Genomic DNA, 20517 nt, shown 5'->3' on the forward strand with positions numbered 1-20517 from the left:
TTTTCTTACTATGGTCACGCCAAGACCCACTATTCAATAGCTACTACTGGCCATGCATCCACGCTTACTCAAGGTGAACTGACCTGATTTGTTCAGATCCTGTCCCCTGACCAATCGGCTGTCCTAACCTTAACCACTCAAGGTCAAAAGCGTAACCCCAACCAAACGCCAACGGGTCCTGGCGTGGTCATAGTGGGATTCGTAATTTCGCGGGATGGAATGAATTGTGTCAGTAAGTAGGCTGGCAAACATCAGACAACGGGATGTTTGAATCTAATACAGATGATGCTGAGTCATTAATAAATGAGTCATGGCAAAAGTCCACTGTGTTAGCCGTCATAAAGTTACTTAGCTTGTCTGATAGCTTAATGGATAGTTAATTAGCTAATGTTAGTTTGCTATACCACCCACCCCGCTGTCACTAGTTATCAAAAACAAACTTAACAAAGTTGTCACTCATCTGGCAAGAGCGCTGTGCTTAATTTAGTTGCTGGCTGGCTGGCTGGCTAGTTAGCTAGCTAGCTAGCTTTCTAGAAGGCTCATTTCTCAGTTCAGCATCACCTGTATTAGAGAAAAGAATCACTTCATCTGGTGTTTTAAGTGAATAAAATAGCTTTACCAGCCTACTTACTGGAGTTCTACAACTACACATATCCTCTACAAGTATAATTGTGGCTGAATTACTGTCCCTTTCAATAATTGCTCTTAAGAAATGTTATGTTTATTGTGTCCCCCCCCCCCCATCTGTTTGATGAAATTTACGCCCATGCCTCAGGAAAGGCCTAGGTCTAGTGACCTTGCATGCTACTCTTAGGCTGGCAACAGCAGAATGGGGAGTGGATTAATTTTATGTACCATAATGCGAGGAGAGAATGGGTGTATCATTACTTAATTGGTTATTCTCCTCCCAATTATTTCCCCACTTCTAAAACAAGCAGCTTAAGCAGATTAAATGGAATCTGGGTAAAGCAGAAATGAGAGGCTGATGAGGTCCACAGCCAGATGGCTCACTTTTTTGCAGTCCTCGACTAAATATCTGGGATCCACTGAAACAAGCAACTACAAGGATTGTATTGATGCAAACTGCTTCCTCAGTGCACTGCAGTCCCTCCTTTTTCCAAGCCGTGGTCCATCCATTAACAGAAAGCTAATTGATGGAATTTCTTAAGACAAAAAAACTAATGTTATATACTGCTTTTAGTTATATCCAGTACCTTGCATTCTTGACATACCACTTTCTCCAACCACAGAAGCAGAAATGCATCTACAGTACTGTACATTCAGTTTTTCTTCAGATAGAAAATATTTCTTATCACTCTTTCTCACCGTGACATTTCACCCATATCTCTATGACTGTAAGACTGCTCTGATGGCTGGCTGGCCGATTTCTGTATAATGTAATTTCTTTTTTTTGTGGTGCCTTTTACATTCAAATCAATGTTAAATTTGTTCAAAAAAGAATGTGGATAATGATTTCTTTTCTTTTTTTTAAATTCAACCAAAAGTTTGTTGTGTATTTAAGCAGAATGCTGAAAGCTGCAGAAGTGCAAAACTTTGTACACTTCAGCTGTTTATTTATAGCAAGTAATATCTTTATCGCAGTAGTCGACACAGTTATTTGCACATCTACAACGCGAGACAGGTGCGTCCAAGGGGGACAGGTGGGACAAAAGTTGCAAAGCTGCACACTATCTAACTCGCAATAAATATATAAATAGACTAGACTATCTTCAGGCAATTGGTGTTTCAGTCAGAATAGCCATCTTTTGTATGAGGTGACTGTTTGTTGTGCACCAATCAACAATCAACTTCCACATGAAATCAGGTATAAATAGATATCACTCATTCACATATCCATTACTATAGATCTAGTTTGAAATTCAATTCAACCCTCCTATAGTAACCATGATTTATAACATGTAGGCTTATTTCCAAAACCCGCTGGTACCTTATCCATTAAAAGATAAATAGAGGAAAAATATCACAATAGACACAACAAGAGTCCTCACAAAAAATCCTCGAAGGGCAACAAGATCATACTTTTACTTTTTGTGTTAAATAACACTGAATTGTATAAGGACCCACAACTCACTTTGTGCCCCTTGGCCATAGTGGGAGAATATTACATCCAAACAGGTAGATCATAAACGCAGATAGATGAACATCATGCAATTTCCATAAGCGACAAGCGAGTTGTGTGCATGAATCCAGATCAAGGTGGATCAAAGTTCATCTCTGCATCAACATGAGACAGCTGTTCACACCACGGGTTCGAAGGTGAGGCGGCTTTACATGATCCTCATGTGTTGTGAGTGGCCTGCATGCCCTCTTCCCCACAGATCTCTTACCTTACAACAATAACCACAATCCACGGCTGGACCGAAACACAAAAAAATCCCTGGTTGGGCCTTCAGATCTCCTGAGCAGATGCCTGTGGGTGGTGTAATATCACTAGGGAGGCGCAGACCTCATACAGTCTGGCCCTCTCCACATCTGTCCTCTGTTACGGTAGGCACTTTACGCCTTCAAACCCCAGCTGTTTAGGGATTTGCTCAGTTGGTGTGGAGCTGGTTTGATCACGGTTGTGTTATGTAGGGGAAGAGGCCTTGAAATCCTCTTTGAGAAGATTCAGTATTTCTGTGTGCGTGAATATGGGACTGCATGTGTCTGTTTAGGCCTTGGATATCATTGCTTTCCCCCTAGTCTCGCATTGCCTTCCTCACCTTCCTCCAAAACATTGTGCATTCATGGATGGGAGGGAAACGTGCTCTGATTTATTGGCATCTCTTTAAACCAATCACAATCGTCTTGGGCTCGGAAAGCAACTTGTTTTGGTGGAACGTGCACGTTCAAAAGTTGTTTTAGTCGTGCAACAGAAAACTCAGATTGGACAGATAGTCTAGCTAGCTGTCTGGATTTACCCTGCAGAGATCTGAGGAGCAGGTAACCATAGTCCTCATATGTCCACCAGCATTTAGAACGCCAACACAATGAAAGAGGAAGGTGAGGGACATCCTGCCGAAAATTAGAGACATCCGGCGGATATGGACTACTTTCCCCCCTAATTTCTCTCTGCTGTTTCAGCTAGTTGCTAACCAGTTGCTGTGGGATCACAGCCAAGGAAAATGAAAGGATCTGAGTTGATTAGGTAACCAGTGTTGGGATATGACATAGTGAGCTCACTCCTTCTGAGTGTATTTGAAATGTAATCATCTTGTGGCGTGTGATGGGTGAACAACAGATTTTGTTTTCAAATGACTTTGGTACCCAGACATTTTGTTACAGACAGCAGTGTTTCGAGCGGAAAACAAGGAGCCCATGTCCATAGTCACAGTCCAACAATACCGCCAAATGTTGACAATGGTTCCCTGCTGTTGAGTCACAATTTCATTGGAGACGGTGATGATGTATTGAGGAATGTAACACAGAATCAGTTTTGTGTTTGTGTTACACTGTGGTGCAATTGTTTGGGTTTGGGGCAGCTCCTGTGGCTCTGTGAGATAGATTCAGAGGATGCAGTGACCACTGGATACTTTGGCGTTCTTAAAATAATCCTAATTATAGGTCTGCAGATGGATTCTGATGGGAAATGGACAATTTTGATCCACAAGGCCCACAATTGTGCAGTTATTATAGCCGAGCCAAGTTTAGCACATTCTTTCTGTATGAAAAAAAAAGCATTCAACTTTTGAAATCAGCTAGATAGACTAGAAGCAGCATAAAATCATTCTTTGGCAATTCTCTTTGAGAGCGAGCCATCAAGGTGACGTTAAATAGAATCCGTCTGGAAGTGGTTATATAACCCCTGCAAAAATGGCCAGGCCCATTTTCTTTTTCGTTGCCAAGAAGAAAGGTTAAATTCTTATCAGTTATTTGTCAGTAGAAAACTAAAAACAAATGCTGAGATAAGAGCTTGCGAGCCTGCTTCTGGATCACCGGTGGCCGTAAATTAGACCGATCACAGAAAGGCTCGTGTTTGCCAGGTGGCACTGTAGCTCCCTGATGGTAATCTGTCCGGTCCATGCCAAGCTTTAAAAGGTGGCTGCACCCGCTACATTAGGATTGCTACAATTAAAGCCTTCTAAAGCCCATTACCTGCTGGTCTATTTAAAGCTTCTGTAGCAGGCCTCTCTCCACGGCCACCTTCGATGTGAGCCCACCTCAGTAGAGGGAACTTATGGAATACACCATGTACACTGATTGGACGTAATGATAGCATCTGTCTGTTCAGACAGAGCTGTTGTTGCAGTTGAGTGGACTAAGTTAAAGGGGTATTTTTGTGTTTTTCAACCTGTACCATATTTTTACATTCATTTGTGTGTAAGTGACTAATGTGAACAAAAATCTTTCATCGGCTGTAACCGTGCTGCAATGTAACCCTACAGGGCCGGATGTCCCACGGTTTTTAAGCCAAGGACCCCTTAACTGACAGAGAGATGGAGCAGGGACCCCTTGCACATATTGTATAACAATAGCATAATAAAGTGGAACTTCACTTCACTAACATTAGACTTAGACTTCGACTTCTCTTTATTAATCCTTTTGGGGTGACTCCCGCGAGGAAATTGAAAATTCCAACAGCAGTTTTTGCAAGAAAAAGAAGACAGTATAAATACAATAATAGTAATAACAGTAATAACAACTGTAATAATTAGAACAATAAGAACATTTGTCAAATAAAGATAAAAAGACCATAAATGAATATCAAAAGGTCAGTGTTGAGTCCAGTGTTAAAGTGATAAAGTGACCAGGTATCATTGTAAGTCTAGGTGTGTGTGTATATATGTCTGCCTTATTTCCTCCCCCCCCAAATGAGGAGTTGTATAGTCTGGTGGCATGATGATCATGTGCATGATCATGCACATATATTATTGATATTCTACTTAAATTAGGGCAAGGCAATATGGAGAAAATCAAATATCACAATATTTTTGACAAAATACGTCGATAGCTAGATACCACAACGGTATTGTAGTGTTGACTATTGGTGATTTTAACAAAATATTTACACAATCAGATCTTTGATAAATAATCATCAGTAATGTGGATATAATGACTAAGTGGGTAAAGGCAAATAATAGAACAGTTACAACAGTCTGGTAATAAAATTACATCACTTTACTGGAATGCAGCCTTTAAAACCAGAAAAAGACAACACATATTACGATACTACAATGTATAAAATCTAAGAAGATATCTAGTCTCATATCATAGTATTGATATAATATTGATATATTGTCCGGCTCTAATTTAAACTCTTTTTAATGCACAATTTGAGGGAACTGGCGAGATTACATTTCACTGGAATTGTACCTTATGCGAAATGATGATTGATTAATTAATTGAGTGAATGATTGATTGATTGATTGATTGATTGAGTGATTTGTTGGTTGATTGAATATGAAGCTTCAGTTAAGGGCCGGTTAGATTAGCTTAGCAGAAAGACTGGAAACAGCTTACTTTTTAGAAGGTGACAAAATCCTAAAGCTGCACTTTTAAACAGTTGTATCTTGTTAATCTCTACCAATAAAAACTGTGTAAAAATGACCAGGTTTTAGGAGAGGTTATGGTCTGGACTATGTAATGTCTGCAGTTTTGTTTGAAAGTATTTTGAATGTCAACAAGAAGTGACATCAACGCCACTAGCAAGTTCTATCAGCAAAAAGTACTTTCATGTTTCAGAAACTGGAAACAAAAAGTAAGATAAAGTGTCAAAACAGTTCTTTGTTTAATATACCAATACCAGTTGCATGTACACTGTTATATTGTTGGGAAGTTTAATTTCTAGAAAAAAAACATCATAGACCAAGTGTTTTATGTGCAAAACTCTTAATTTGTAAAGCAACTAAAGCTGTCAGAAGAATGTAGTAGAGTAACTAAAGTAACTGGTAACTAAAGTAACTAGTAACTAAAGCTGTCAGATGAATGTAGTGGAGTAACTAAAGTAACTGGTAACTAAAGTAACTAGTAACTAAAGCTGTCAGATGAATGTAGTGGAGTAACTAAAGTAACTGGTAACTAAAGTAACTAGTAACTAAAGCTGTCAGATGAATGTAGTGGAATGAATGTAATGAAATGTAGCCAAGTAGAAGTAGAAAGTGGCAGGAAAAAAAAAATCTCAAGTAAACTACAAGTATACCTCCAAATGTACTTAAGTACTTTACTGGAGTAACTGCACTTTACATTCCACCACTGAGTGTCACTCTTAAGATTCATGAATTCGCGTTCAAGTTTTTCTGAGACGGCATTGCTCACTGACTAGACACACACACACACACACACACACACACACACACACACATTAACACACACACACTCCAACCTACAGATTCAAGATGTTAAACCAGGGTTATGGGGAATTGGGGAGCGGCAACTGCAGTAGCCCACAGCGGGCCGCGCTGCTCACACAAGCTCCGAAACGCTTAGACACAAAACCGCAACTGGCGAAACGAAGCAGTGACATCATCGTCTCTGCACCACATTTCAGTGCATTGCATATGAGCTGCATATGTACGGCACAATTGAAAACAGACACAGCCAGACAGTTGGTTGCTGGGCAGTTTCTAAGGGGCCTGCACTCTATGAGCACAGGGTGACCTTCAGTGATACTGAGCAGATGCCAGTAAGTCACACAGGCCAAATCAAATGATATGCCTTCTCCCAAACTACTGTATCACAGCAGCTACAGCATCTCATACCACCCCCATTGTTCCTCTCTGTAACATATCATGTTGTCCAAAGTCAAACCTAAAAAAAAATATATTGTGTCCTAGTACAAGCGGCAAAGGAAACTCAGACACCACTGTCTCATTGACTCTATTTAGTCATTATGGATGTTTTTCTCCATTTGTTAGTGGCAACAGGATATGTAAAGTCAACAACTGGAGCATTGTTACAGGAAAGGAGATAATCATCAAGTAGGTAATTCATAGCTGACTTTGTGTAAACATGATCATTATTGTTGCAGTTAATGCCAAGTGGACACATTAACAGCTGCATTGGGGCAAAGGGGACAATATGTATTTCAATGGTCGGACACTAGGCTGAAATGAGTGTCACTGTGGGAATACACAAGGCAGGGCCGACAGAAGCCTACCAGCCTCCCTCCCTTACTTTCAGGGGAATTCAGTTAAATGCAACATCTGTGTCAATATTATGGAGGTTTTAGAGTCCTCTGTTCTTTTTAAGAGTTGGAAAGGGAGTACAGCTTTCAGCTTTGATGGCCTGGAGCCAGAAGGGTGTAAAGCAGGTTTTGGCAAACCTTACAGGAGAACCAAAACAAAAAAGTGGACCAAAGTTGGATTAACTGTAAATAACTTTATTAAAATATATATTATGATGTTATGATTGTATTCTGCGTAGAGGCGTAGCACAACATTCTGGGCCCTCTAGAAAGAATTTCCTATGGGCCCCACCTTGCATCCACAGCTATTCATTCTAGCAACTTTTTGGGCCCTCCTCACATGAGGGCCCTGGGTACTCAGTCCCATCTCCCCCCCTCCAGTCCGACGCCCCTGGTTCTGCAATATAGAACCCCCCCCCCCCCCCCCGTTTGTTAAGCGCCCTTGGGTTTGTGAAAGGTGCTATATAAGTCAAAGTTATTATTATTATTATTATTATTATTATTATTATAGACCCTGTGAAGGATATTCTAGAAGATACATGTATAGAGTTCATTTATACCTGGAGCCAGAGAACCTATGGAAGTTTTGCTTGAAAATTCAAATTGCTTCGCGGTGCCCTGGGAGCTCACCTGATGGAGTGTGCGCCCCATGTGCCAGGGCTCAGTCCTTTCCATGACGGCCCAGGGTTCAAATCTGACCTGCCCCAGCCCCTCTCTCCCTACCTTCCTGTCTACAGCTGTTCTATGAATTGGGACCCAAAATGGCCCAAAAAACTGCGACCGAAAAAGGGACCTAAGATGGATGATCTTTAAAAAAATTGAAATTGATTTAATGAATAATTGATTTAATCAACTAATTGTTTAAGTCTCGGTGGCTAGAATAATAATAAGGTCAATCTATAACAGATTTTAGCCTATAATATCGCATTTTTTTACCTTTTAAAATTCAAAGACAAAATTTAGCATATGAATGCATAATAAGCCTTCTGTGTATTTACATAAATACACATTACAACAAGAGATGTGTGGAGTTGATACACACATTTTATTTCGCAAATAATAAAACCTTCATATAAAGCTCTACATCAATCATTCTGATTACAGCCAGAGTGCCGTCATTACAGCAGGCTCTGTCAGTTATGTAATCATTTGATTCCGGTAGTCTTCCATACTTAAGACAAGATATAGACCTATAGACTGCTAGAGTTGGTAGTGTGAAATGACCTTATCGCTGAGCAGCATCCGGCTGCTGCCTGCCTCCCCACTGGAGAAGAGGGATGTTTCCTCCGTGCTGTGTTAGAGGGGCTGGTCCATGTTTCCTCAGCAGATCCCATTCCGAGCCCAGTCGGTCCAGAGCAGCGGCGGGGATGAGCGCTGGGGACTAGGAGGCAAGGCGACCACGCATTTCACAGGTAACTGGAGGCTACTTAGGTAGAGTGGCTCGAGCTTGAGCGACACACCGACTTTCGTTGGAGCTCTGTGTGTGTGTTTTTTAAATGTAGCCTAGCCTACAAGTCTCGTGCGGGCGGCTGAGGAGGCAAGCCGCTGCTGTGAGGAGTGCACAGAGGTTGAGAGTCGCATCTGCTCCGCGTTCAACATTTCCAGCGGTCCCTCAACTTGCCAGTCTACCCGCCTCGTCTACTGTCCGGGCTGACCCTGCTTCCTCTGCCGGCATTAGAGGCTTTTAGGACCATACTGTGGCACTTTCAGGACACAGCATTAGAAGGTGAAGGCATGGGAGGATGGCGGTGTTTTATTTTGTTTTACTTGAAGCGTGTGTGGGGGCGACTGCCACTATCTGCGGACGCGCGCCTATCAGCTGAAGGTTAAAGATTGCCGATGGAGCTAACCAGGCTAGCGTAGCGTTAGCCCCGTTATGTGCCGTTTTGTCGGCTGTGGAAGAGAGGCCAAACTCCGTCCAAATAACGCAGCTTTAAATGTCCTGGCTTTCCAGCCGATATTTATAGCGAGAGGAACACCAATTAAGGACTTAAGTGAAATACTGAGTCCATGGCTTGTATTCGGCAGGCATTCTGTTTTTACTCTAAAAAGCTGTTACTTACTGATACATTTTTAACTTGTAGAATTGCTTTTCCTTAAGTGGGATTCCATCCACAATGTGCAGTGATGGGCGACAGTAAGCAGTTAAGCAGTTGGAGTTATAAAACAAGAGCCATTATTGAAAAACAGTCTGTATAGTGTGTCATCCATCCGCCGAATTTAACCATGGACCTCTACTGATCCGTACCAGGTCTTAAATCCTGTCAGAACAGGAATGCATATATTCCTTACTGTAACGAACCTTTAAACAGACTGATGTTGTAACGGGATTTGGCGTGGTGTCTCCCTGCGTCTGTGAAGTGCGCGCATCGGGGCTAGGCTAGAATGCTACGGCAGCAACCTGCAACGCAACCAGCGGGGCTAGCATCATCCCAAGCCTGTCAATCATTTCGTAAAACGACATGATGACAACACTCGGGACCAGGGACGTGTCTAGCTCTGGGTTCTGCTCGGACGCTTAGGGACGCCAAATGGCGATGGAAATGAGCTGCGAACAGCCCTTGGCAAATGGTATGCCAAGTTTCGGTTGCTTTGATGTTTGCATGCTGTCACTTTGTCACACCTGCTGTTTGCATGATGATGGCTGCTGCTTGACCTCTCTTCTCCTCCTCCTCCCCCCCCATGCATGCCTCCTGCACGCTCTGCCTCACAAGCTTGCATTATTTTATAAGCTACGGTCAAAACAGCCATCCTGCTGCCAGTTCGCTGACATTGGTAATGTTTTGTGCTGAAGATTTACATGTGTTCTTATAACGAATGCTGAACTTAAAAGGGTTTACAGCGTTGTAATATGTAATAGCCTTCAGGACTGGATGATAAATCACTACCCTGCTTTTCACTCAAATTATGTCACAGTGTTTGCAATTGGTTGATGACTCTAATTTTAGAAGGTCTTTGCACATAAATTGTCACTGTCACTTTAGGGACCTCTAGAGGCCACATTGATTGATTGAAAGCCAAGATTTTCTCCCTAATCCGTTCAAGTGAAACATTAGGTATTATGTCGCGGCAGTGAACAAATGGATTACCATCATCTCAAGTAGGTGTTTGTGTTGTTTTCCTATTCTATACCCATGTCTTATTTGGACTGGTCTGCCATGGCCTCAGGTCAGATTATTTTACGTTGTGTTGGTTATAGTATTTATGGAAGTAGTCTATTAACATTGCCCGGGAGTGATCTGTTCCTTCTCGCCAAGACCTTTCCTAGCTCATTGAGCTTACATCCAAAGCTGTTAGTAAATGTCAGTAAAGAACCATTTTTCCTGACAGTGTGCAGGATTTGCATTTCCCAAACCAGCACCAGAAAAATCGGAGGTGTGTTGTGCGTAGGCCCATGTGTGTTATGTGGTAAGTCTTTCACACATCCTTGAGACTGGGAATGTGTGTGAACACAAGGCCCTGCTAGATACCCTGAGGGGGGGGGGGGGGGGGGGGATGGTGGGACGCGGAACATATTAAGAAGGGAAGCAGCTCATTAATTCCTTCCAGCAGCGGGGGAAAGGGTTGGTCAGCAAAACTGGAGGGGCCCTCCACTGCTATGGAATGAGTCATATCAGTTCAACTTTCATGAGTGATCTAAAACAGCCAGCGATAAGTGCTGGGCTGGAATAACTTCTTGGTGTTGCAGGCAATCCGGTTATCCCAGGGCTAGTCTTTCCCTTTTCCCAGTAATAGCTTTTGTGCACTGCACTCATTGTTTTTAGCAGGTTTGAAAGACTATCTAACTCCCGCAGTCCACTCTCTGTCTGCCTTAAGTTTCTAGGCCAAGTGCATGAAGAAAACAAGTTGTTGTGCCATTGGGGTAGCTATAGCCAAAGCCTTTGAAAGTCCTCTGATGTTTGCCCGGCTACAGGGATCCCCTCGGAGGTCCTGCCTGATGTCACATGTGATGTCAGAGCAGAGGTGACGCAGGCAGGAGGAAGGAGGCCTGTAGATGAAGCCAGCCAGAAATGTGTGAAAGCTACTGACATCTGCCAGTGTGCCTGTAGAGGGGGAGAGCACGCAGGGCAGAGAATGTGAGACACGCAACGGCATGCCGATTTCAGTGAATATACTGTTAATATATGTTAGTGAATATACTGTAAACGTCCTGTCTTGATGTTAGCTGGTTCATATGTTTGGCAGATGGTCGAACTGCCTGCTGTGTGATTTCTGCGTGTCAGTTTTATGCCAGTGCGGTGATTAAGCCCTTGAGATAACCCTGACCATTCATTTTCACATGTTTACTGCTCTAAACAGGGCTGCACAACGTATTTGTTTTTGTTTTGTGGTCGTCATCACAATATTTAGTGGCACAATAAACACATCACAAAATAAACATTCAGTTAAATGTTTAATTTGTTTAATGGAAGAATGTTGGGAATGATTTCTTTTCATTCAGCAAGCGATTTGTTGTATTTCAGCAGAGTACTGAAAGCAGCTGAACTGAGTACACTTTAACATCTGTTCCTTTATCGCAAGTAGTAATGTTATTGCATATCTCCCTCTTTTTGTGAAGCCATAGTTTACATAGCACTTTTCCAGTTTACCAGGCCACACTTTCCACTATGGCTGGGCGATATGAAGAAAAATCTGACTTCACAATATTCCTGACCTCGATGTCGTTATTGATGATATTGTCGGGTTGACCATTGGTGCGTTCATAAAATATATTTTACAATAAGATTTTAGATATATAATCATCAAGAATGTGGTAAACAACAAGTGAAATTATAGAGAAAAAATACCTATTTTTTCCCCGGCTATGTACTGACTATGTTTTCATGCGTGCACAAAAATAGTGCGATGGTAAAAGAAATCTGCAATTCTTCAATTCGTGTTCCATCAGAATGTTTCACGACAGATTTCCTAAGAATGTGGAGTAAGGGTGTGCTTGTTATTGTCAGTTTAGACAACGTAATTGTATATCACCGTATCTCGATATGATTTCATCACTATATGATTCCAATAGAAAGAGTATCAGTTATCATATTGAATTAGTGCCCAACCCTACTTTACACACGTTATCTACAACGCGGGGAGAGCCTTTTCATCCCAGCTGTCATCTGCAACACAATCATCTGTCAACTCGGGGTGCATGAAATATCAGCTTAATATCATTATCGCGATATCACAATGTGGAATACTACATAGAAAGTGTCACAATAAGTATGCAATATTGTCCGTTGACTGTGTGGCTTAGTTGTATTCGATTTAGTGCCCGCTTGGAACGCTATAATGATCCCGTTTCATTGGCCAGTTACCGGGCCCATTGCACATGTAAGTGCACGTCAGCGCACGGGGCCACTACGTGACAGACACTATGGAGCGTACCACTCGACAGAGTTACGGTGTAAATGAAGAAATAGATAGAGACGACAAAACAGAATGAGTCATGAGTGCATGATACTATCCCAAAGACAACCTGTTGCAGTTAATACGCCAGGTTGTATGACAAGAACTCAAAGAGACATACCGAAATCACCAATGTTATAACGGATTATTTGGCCAAAGATATGATACCCATCCACTTTGTGGATAGAAAAGGCTTCAAAGAAAAGAAGCTAGAAAAGAAGCTTCTGAATGAACTAGACAAACAGTACCAGTCCCATCCTGCACCTATTTCTCCCAGGTAGCTATCCTGCAGCTTTGTAACGGCGGCGCAGGCTCAGTATGGATAGATTGAACATGTTTCATTCATGACGACCTGTGGTCCAGCGGCAATACCGAGCCGGACATAAGTCTCACTGTGCATTATATTGTTATGGATCTATGAATATTGTTACGATGCGTTTTCCCGTAACTTTTGTAATTTTACTAGAGTTGGGCGATATCCAAATTTTGATACCGTCAAACCACCTCCCTATTTTACCACGGTATATGGTATTAGTATGACTAATTAAAAATGAAGAGGTAAGGCTCAGACGGCGTCACCAAACTGTTGGCATGTGCCTGCAGCATTCAGAAAGAGAATACCAAACACTGATACCTAAAGACCCCCCTTCGCTCTCTCCTCCACACTGTCACGTGATGACAACCACACATTTTTAGACATTAAATACATTATGTTTAATATTTAATCAACCTTGTCTCCTATATAATTGTTTTAATGTCAGTATTGAAACTGATACGTTGCTATTTTTAAGACTCTTGGTATACCGTGTTACCGTATTACCGCCCAACCCTAAATTTTACATATGTTTAAAAATATCTAAATTAATATCAATATCCTAATTTTCATGATCAGTCACATTTTGTCAATATCGTGCAACCCTACTGTCAACATAACTCTGCTGTTACCACGTCCTATCAGATATCTTTAAATATCATACTGATGAGGCGTACTCTCTTGGTTTGGTAAAATAGATTGTTATTGTGGGATTGTTTATTACTTTTCCTTGTATAATGCTGTGCAGGAGGCATGCCGAGTTGATCTGATTAGCAGGAAGCCAGAGCGTGCTAACCCTTTGATCACAGTCTTTCTGGCTGATAAACAGTGCCACTGTCATCCCTAGCAAGCCCTGGACCCTGACATACACTAATTACAATGAAGCCAGTTTGGCATGCTCCAAAGCAGCATGGGTTTGGAATCGTTCAGTGCAGGTGATGTGGCGGTTGGATTAGCACGCCTAATAACCTCTCCTTTATGTTTTGTTTCTGTTCATTGTATGATGTGATCATTTTTCAAAGGTTGGCATGAGCTGTGCCGTTTTGAGTGTTGGGTGCATTCAGTTGAAGGAAATCTCATGACGTCAAATCGCTACATTGCAGCTGAACTGAGCTAAGCCTTTTCTACAATGGAAACTGGGTCCATCGGTATAATTACCCTCATATAGTCAGTGTCTTACTGGTTGCTGCACAGCTTTGCCTTGTGCATTAATTAGCTGTAAGCTATACTGCTCTTGTGCGTGAGCCAGTATAGCTAATGATGCTAATGATCATGCATTAGAAAAATGTTTGGCTGAACTACTGTTTTGACAGTCAGAAATGAATCAGAACCAAACCGTACTGTTTCAGACTGTGATGTGTTGGAATATGGTGCTATAAAAAACACACACACACAGACACATAAACACTCACACACACACACACACACACACACACACACACACACACATACACGCTCCCCCCTCTACCCGTCCCATCCTGCCTTTGATTTCACTGCCAGTGGAGTCTGACTGTAATAAGTTTCGGACTGAAACAATGCAGCGGGGAGTATCTTAGTAGTCCACATGCTATTGTCCAGGAGCTGCCATTCACAGAAGCAAAACAACTGTTGCCACAGGATATTCTCAGCAAAATAATACAAGTGGGCGTTGTTTGGCTAAACTTTTCTGCATGAGCTAATTCACAATGTCTGTTACTAGCACGTGGATTGCAACGTGGTGATGAGTTCTCTTTTGTGATGGCTTGTGGAGTCTTCATTCCCATCAGTTAAACAGAGATTCAGTTGTTAGTTTACAAACCTGTTGCAGAGATTTTCTACTTTAATTTGTCATTGTTGCAATAGGTCATTGTTTGCCCCAAACCAGGGGTATTCAACGTTTTTTTGAAGCCAAGGACCCCTTAGCTAAGAGAGAGACGGATCAGGGACCCTTATTACATATACTGTAGGAAATGAAGTTGCAAGTTAAACTGGGCCTGAAATAGCATCGCTTTGCCAGACCTTCCTCCACAGCGATGCGGTTAAGGCTCTGGCTAGTCCACACAACCTTCAGGGATGGGAGACAAACGTGCCGAATCACACTGTTTTTGTGTTATGATTCTAAACTCCGTTGGATTTCTGAGGACTATGGTTAACTGCTCCTCATGTCTCTGCAGGGTTAATCGAGACAGCTAGCTAAACTATATGTGAAATCTGAGTTTTCTCTAACATGACTAAAACCATTTACAATTTGGAGTTTAAAATGCCAACACAAAGGAAGTCCAAGGCAACGGATATTCACCAAAAATTACTGAAATCACGGATTTTTCTGCGGCAACGGAGCAATCCCAGAAGTGGAACGTCAAGGATTTAGACAGACATGTAATAGAGACCCAGACTTGAGTAAAAGTACAAGTGCTCTATCAAAAAAGTGAGTAGAAGTTGAAGTGCTCTCTAAGCACCACACTTAGGTGGAAGTACTAAAGTATTAAACATTTTTTGTACTAAAGTATTGCATGCAGTTTATTTTAAAATGTACTACTCAAGTATTGTGTTGTGTAGTTATTAAAGAAAGCAGTAGAAAGTTTAAATGTCATATTGTTTTTGTTATTTCAAATGTTTAACCTAAATAGAATACAATTACTCTCGGCTGAGTTGTCCTAACTTAACCAAAAAAGCCGAGGATGCTGCAAATGTTGGTATAATATGAAAATTGCTGTTGGATAAAGGACAAAAAAATAACCATTTATTGACTGAATCAAATTTGAAATGTCTGTCAGTGGCTTGTTGATCTATACATTGTTAGTTAGTGTCCTATCCTGGGCTGGGACACGTTCATACGGTTTGATTAAGGACTTAGTGGACTTAAACTTATCATTGCACTTAAAACGAGCGTATCTGTCCTCAACTTAGGTCATCCTGTACGTCTCATCTCTAGTTTATCTTGTATCCACCGTGTGTGTGTGTTTATTTGTGTCTGCGCCCGCTGCAGAGAGCCAACAGGATTGAAATAGCAGCCGCTTTCAGCAACTTCAGAGTGAAAAATCGTTACAGCGTACATTGAAGTCAAAATATGTACAGGTTGGTACGACGGTCTGACATGTTTTTGCATGTCTTTCGCTGAACATTTTGTTGGTAAATGTAAGAAATTCGAGTCACACACGTCTTGTCTTTATGCCAAGGGCGTAAGCCTCTCTCCACAAAGCGTGCCTCCTATTGCGCCATTTTGATGCTAACAAGCCATCATCTGCGGTTAGCATCCCTCTCATTTTGGCGCCACTTTGAAAGTGAATAACTTTACTTCTGAAGCGTTAAAATACTCTATTTGTCCGTTGTTTAAACATAACAATGTATAAAAGGCTCCATTAGCTTGTACCTCACGTAGCAGATGTTTTTATAAAAATAGATTGTTTCATAACCACGCGACTTACTGTCGCACAGTGCAGGAATAACCCTATAGGACAGGGTAAGCTCAGTTTGGACTTCCATTAGCTGTTTAGGTTTAATTACTAATCTTAACTAGCATTTTAGTTGATCCATTTCTTTAACTGTCTATGCTTTATATTAGAAACAAGAAAATGAATTTGGCAACGCACGTATTTTACGTCAACCCGTTCTCACTCCCGCTTGGTCAGTGCCTCTCAGAGTCACATACTGATCCAAAGTCTGGCACGTGGGACTGCTGGGACTGGTTGAAGTCGCGGGGAACTCCGGTTATTGCGGAAAGGTTGTGGTGATTGGTCGAAATTGCGAGTGATTGGTTGTAACGAGCAAAGATGCAGCACATCAAAAGTGTATCGGGGTAAAAATAGTAAACTCATTGAAAATATGTACTGAAGAAAATGTGGAAGTAGGAGAAAAGATTAAGAAATTAAGAAAGTTAAGAAGAAAAAAAAATTACAGTACAGTAGTGAAGTAGTTCTACTTCGTTACTATACATATCTGGATATAGACTATACATATCTGGATTTAGACTAAACCTGCAGTAGCTCTGAGGACCACCCCCCAGGGGTTCCAGACCTCCTGTTGAACATCTCTACCCTAAACTATAGTTGAATGTCTCCTGATCAAAGTGGAAGTTTTCTGATGGATGGAGAGTGGCCAGAGGGCAGATAGCTCCCCAGATCATATGCCCATACTTCATGTTGCTGAGTTACAGTCTACCTTCAGTGGAGAACCTTGTGCTTTCTAGAGGTCAGTGCGTTAAAAATATGGCCTGAAGTTGTTTGACTGTTTATTCCTCTGGCACCAGCCCAAAAAAACTGCCTCCAACTCCCCCCTCCCCACACCCCCCGGACAAACAGGGAGCTGCAGAGAACCTGATTGAAAACGCTTTCGACACCGTCGGCTCTGCTCCGTCCCCACGACGACGCACTTCCCCAGGAAGAGAGACAGCCCCTCTGCCGGACACGGTGATGTCACATAGATAAACAATCTGTGGACCGTTGCTTTTGCTGAATGTGATGGGTTGTCACCCTTGAGAAAGTCCCTGTGCGTGCACAGTCCTTACAGATGCAGGCCAGAGTCTTAGCCAAGCACCCCCCCACTCGGGTCACTTGTTATAGATCCAAGGAGACTGGGAACAATGTGCTGGAGAGGTGCGGCTCTTGTGGAACATTTTAGGAAGCAGGCTAATCGTGGTTTTTGGTTCCAGGCTCTGGCGTCTGAGATTTCTTTTGTTGTGGTGTTTTTTATGATGGAGCCTGTTCAATTTAGATTTGTTTTGGTCTGTAGTTCTTCACTTTCAGGAGGGCTGTGCTATTTTAACACATAGCAGGGTCTTCTTAAGGACAACTTCTTTCACTGTTACTCAATATCCTTTGACCACAGTGAAAAACATATTCTCTTACAGTTCCATAGACTCAAATGGGTACCCCATATCAATAAAGTTTACTTACATACTTTGTAACCCATGCCTGCGTTCTGGACTATGTCCTCCCCGAGGCCTGATCTAGGTCTCTGTCCTGCATTGGCTGCATTGGTGGAATGTAACTAAGTACATGTACTTGAGCACTATACTTAATTCCAAATGGAGGTACTTGTACTTCACTTGGGTCTTTTCTTTTCATGCCACTTTCTACTTCTACTCCGCTTCGTTCATCCGACAGCTTTAGTTAATTTACAACTTAAGTATTCTGCACACAAAACACATTTATAAAATATTTTTAAGTTAAAGCTTTATTATAAAGTAACCTGGCCAACAATATAAGGGCCTACAAGTCCAGATATATGATTAGACCATTAAACACACAACTGGTTGGATCCTTTACACCTTCTACATTGGGAGGATGTTTATGCAGTGAGTACTTTTAATACTTTAAGTACATTTTCCTGATTACACTTTTACTAAAGTAACATTTTCAATTCAGGACTTTTAAAAGAGTATTTTTACAGTGTGGTAGTAGTACTTAAATAAAGGTTCTGAATATTCTTCCATGGCTGATTGTTGTCCACCAATGCTGTCCCTCTGCTCCCTTTCCTCCACACCTTCCCGCTATGCACCCATCTCAGTTGGGCCATGAATAAGGAGCTGACACCAAACTGTCAGCCCGCAGGCCGTCATGCCCCTGCAGCCTGCAGCTGGTGTAGCCACCAGTAAGAGCACAGACTAAAGCTGTGCAATTAATTGCAATTTTCATCAAAAATAATAAAAATTTTCAACAATAACGACCAAAATAATTGTGATCTTGTTTTCAATTATCAAGTTACACACACACACACACACACACACACACACACACACACACACACACTGCTTTAAAATGCTTGTATCTCGGAGCCTAGGTGGCCTAGTGGTAGTGCACGTGCCCATATATAGAGTCTCAGTTCTCGATGCACAGGTGGTGTGTTCGATTTTGATCTGTGGCGCTATCCTGCATGTCATTCCCCCTCTCTCTCCCCCATTCCTTGTCTAAAGGGGCGGCTGTGGCTCAGTAGTAGAGCGGTTGCCTGCCAATCGGAAGGTTGGTGGATCAATCCCCGCCCCTGCAGTCATTGTCGAAGTGTCCTTGGGCAAGACACTGAACCCCGAGTTGCCCCCGGTGCTGCGCATCGGAGTGTGAATTTGTGTGAATGTTTATCTGATGAGCAGGTGGCACCTTGTACGGCAGCCCCGGCCACAGTGTGTGAATGGTGAATGTTTCCTGTAGATGTAAAAGCGCTTTGAGCAGATGTTAAAACTGGAAAAGTGCTATATAAATACAGCACATTTAAATTGACCCAATAGATGTCAAAAAAATAATAATAATAAGGCTTGTATCAGTTTTTAACAAACAAACCCTGGCCTGGCCTTGACAAAAGTTAATTTACTCCAAAAGCAGCGTTCTAACATCTTTCACTGTGTAGTAAATGTACATGATGTTTCAATAGTAGTGTACTGTAGAGAACTGGCTGATTAGAGAAAATGTGGAGGCTGGTTTGAGGGTCGTCTGTAGGGAAACGCCAGCCCCCATGTGGCTTTTTATTTTATTTTTAGCTTACTTCGCAGCACATGTTATCCATAAACTGTATCATTAATTTCCCTCTTTTGAGTGAGCCATGTCATTAAAATACAGCAGCGCCCCCCCCCCCCCCCCCCCCCCCCCCCCCCCCCCCCCCCCCCCACTCCCCCCCACCATTTTGCCAAATTCAAGAGCCTGTAATGCCAGTCGTTTCCACACAACAAGGCATTGTTGCGAAACACAATGTTGTTGTGTTTAGGGGGATGAAAGCCGGCCATTGTTGCATACCGCTGCTTGAATCCGAGGTTTGATTTGACATAAAATGGGTAATTCCATTGCGTAACAGCATTAGCGGTATTTAAACAGAGCTTGTCATGGGAAAGGCAGGAGTGGGGAGGGGTAGCGGTGGGTACCACTGAAAGCAGGCAGGTCACTTTACAGGAGGAAATCCTCACTTTTACTTATGATGGAGATTATCCTAATTTAGTGACGACACCAAGAGAAATTGCCTCAGATTAAAGGTTTAGCTAGATTAGATGGCATATGGATGTGTAGGAAAAACAGGTTCATGTGCAGCGATCATAACAAGAATGAATTATAATATTAATAAACATAGCCCTTGACCTAAGGCTCACTCAATTACTGTAATCCTTTGCCTGGTTGGAGGGATAAGCTTTATCTACAGTAAGAAAAGGGTGGTGATACCAATCAGAATCCTGTCTCAGAGTCTGATATGGGCTTCTCCAACGCTGTAGGGAGACTTCATTTTAAGTGTAGAAGAAACATTGTGGAGCATCATTCTTGTGAGTGTTAATACTCTTTAGTGACAAATGACCACAAATATTACCATCTTGTGTTCCATTACTTTACAGAACTATGTGACTTTTTGAACACAGTCGCTGGCCTGTTGCCCATTAAGTTCAACTACAGTTCATGAAATAACAGTCAATGGAAAACTATGTCCCTCCCAGGTTCGCATTGAATAAAAAACAAAAAAACATTGTTCATATGAACGTCCCTGCAAACTGAGAACTAGCCTCTACTTGAGGGGATTACTCAAAAATACCCAAATGGAAAGAGTTAAACTCGACAAAAGTATTAACTGGGTAAGCGCCAAGAGTCAATCCTCCAAAACTAACAGGTTTAAGGTTTTAAATGAAGAAGATAATCGTATTAGAGAGCCAGACATACAAAGAGAGCGGCATTTCACGGTCTCGGATCCTGTTAATCACCTAGTAGGCTATCCTAGGGTTCAGGTACAAGGGGGGGGG

The 20517-nt window shown here is 42.0% G+C and overlaps 1 protein-coding gene and 2 long non-coding RNA genes across 5 annotated transcripts in view; 2 read left to right on the forward strand and 1 right to left on the reverse strand.

The window, feature by feature from the left end:
• The first annotated feature begins 487 nt into the window (after positions 1 to 487).
• Positions 488 to 5821, forward strand: LOC117937751. The gene is made up of 3 exons (XR_004655235.1): positions 488 to 671; positions 4820 to 4826; positions 5811 to 5821. It is a non-coding gene; the product is annotated as an uncharacterized LOC117937751 (long non-coding RNA).
• Positions 5822 to 8281: 2460 nt separating this feature from the next.
• jcada (junctional cadherin 5 associated a) overlaps positions 8282 to 20517 on the forward strand; it is a 33254-nt gene continuing 21018 nt past the window's right edge. Inside the window, exon 1 of one of the 3 annotated variants that reach the window (XM_034861881.1) lies at positions 8282 to 8535. The gene's annotated coding sequence lies outside the window, so the exon portion shown is untranslated. Of the gene's footprint in view, positions 8536 to 8648; positions 8850 to 20517 lie in introns of those variants that run through there. The other 2 variants (XM_034861883.1, XM_034861882.1) reach the window with 2 other exon arrangements.
• Positions 17605 to 20517, reverse strand: part of LOC117937742 — a 19909-nt gene continuing 16996 nt past the window's right edge. The window contains exon 3 of the long non-coding RNA XR_004655226.1: positions 17605 to 17615. This is a non-coding gene — a long non-coding RNA (uncharacterized LOC117937742). The remainder of the gene's footprint in view (positions 17616 to 20517) is intronic.

The sequence above is a fragment of the Etheostoma cragini genome, chromosome 22 (genome assembly GCF_013103735.1).
Source record: "Etheostoma cragini isolate CJK2018 chromosome 22, CSU_Ecrag_1.0, whole genome shotgun sequence".
NCBI lineage: Eukaryota > Metazoa > Chordata > Actinopteri > Perciformes > Percidae > Etheostoma > Etheostoma cragini.